This window comes from Octopus bimaculoides, chromosome 7 (assembly GCF_001194135.2).
Source record: "Octopus bimaculoides isolate UCB-OBI-ISO-001 chromosome 7, ASM119413v2, whole genome shotgun sequence".
NCBI classification, from domain to species: domain Eukaryota; kingdom Metazoa; phylum Mollusca; class Cephalopoda; order Octopoda; family Octopodidae; genus Octopus; species Octopus bimaculoides.
Window position 1 is genome coordinate 34,569,346 of NC_068987.1, and position 1,745 is coordinate 34,571,090.

The window sequence follows — 1,745 nt, forward strand, 5'->3', positions numbered from 1 at the left end:
ATATATATATATATATATATATATATATACGCATATATATATTACATATTTAGGTGTTGGTTACAGATTTACTTATTGAATTTATTTATAGATACTGTTGTACATAGGGTAAATGTGTTTGAAATTTGTCGTTACTTCGGTATGTTTGTTCCAAACGGATAGAATAGTACTGCCCAGGTGTCGAAACCATAATGATATTCGTGGGGCAGCTGATCATGGTGGTATGTTGAATTGTTTGTATGGCTGTTTTTGTATATGTGGAATAGAATTATAACATATTCTTTTGATATACATATATACATATATGTAAATATACATATATGCATACATACATAAATATATACATTATCACCGTTTAACGTCTGTCTTCCATAGTAGCATGGTTGGGACGGTTTCAAAAGAGTCTACTCCATATTTCTGTGACCGTTTTGACAGGAATTTTACAGCTGGATGCCCCTCCGAAAACCAACTACTTTACAATATAGACTGAGTGTTTTTAAGCGGTACCTGCACTGACACGGTCACCAAGTACTTGCAAGACGAAACTTTCAAGAGGGTGGGATGTGTGGAGGAGGTGATCTTGTGTTGGGTCATGAAACGGTTATAGTGAGATAGATACAGGAGTGTTACTGTACAGGAAATACAAGGTTACACGGCCGGTGAGAGAAAGATCAGGAACAATGACAGAAAGAGGCCTGCTACCACAAAGAAGAGACACGGTTACCTACCGTCAGGGAAGTGCGGGAGAGAGTTGGAGAAAGCAGAATATAGATGGTGGCAAAATGCCGGGTATACTCATCAAAAAGACTAACATAATATAAATGGGATGAGTAAAGGAAGAGAGTGAAAAAGATGCTGGCAAGTGCCAGGGCATACCATTGAGATTCAAATGCGAAAATATAAGTGGCAGGATATTGCGAAGAGACTGTGATAAAAGAGTGAGATTAAGCTGCAATAATCTGAGTATGTCTGGACTTGGGGGCAACCAGGTAGCAATGATACAGAGGCATAGGGGTGTGAGGACAGGATTGGAGTGTAAGTGCTAAGCATAGTGTATGAAGGATTACGTGTGGGTGGAACACACAGATCGAGAGCCAGCAGATAGTTAGTAGTAGATTGAGACGGGTCATGTGGGTAGAACACACAAGTCAAGTCGGGGTGGGGGGGCAGCAGTGAGCAACAATACAGGGCACAGAGCCAAGAGGACAGGTTTGGAGAGTGGGAGGTAATGAAAATGTATGAAGCAGTAATTTGAGGAATAGAAGATATGTAGTTTGGTTTGTCGTGGTAGAGCATGAGTGTTTTTCTTGTTAAGTGTGGGTGGTACACAAAACGCCTCTAGAACTCAGTTTCGCTGACGTGGCCGGGACTTCTCATGAGTTTCATATCGCCAGACATCTCGGTCCATTTTCATTTCCTCCGTGAGGCCCAAATTCCTGAGATCGGTCCTTCATGCCAATTCTTCTTGGGACTCCATCTACCACGGGTACCATCCAATTTCAGTTATTGGTACTTCTTTATGGAACTGTCTTCATTCATACGCGTCACTTGGCTAAACCAGTGAAGTATTTTCCCTTGCATGCTACATCTGATTCCTCTTATGCCCAACTTTTCTTCGCTGTACATGTGCACTGATGTTGCACATCAAACAGAGCACACTACTTTTGCTTCTCTCCAGTCTATTCATGACTTCTACATTCAGATCCCATATCTCACTACGATGAAATATAGCCATGGTAGTTCGT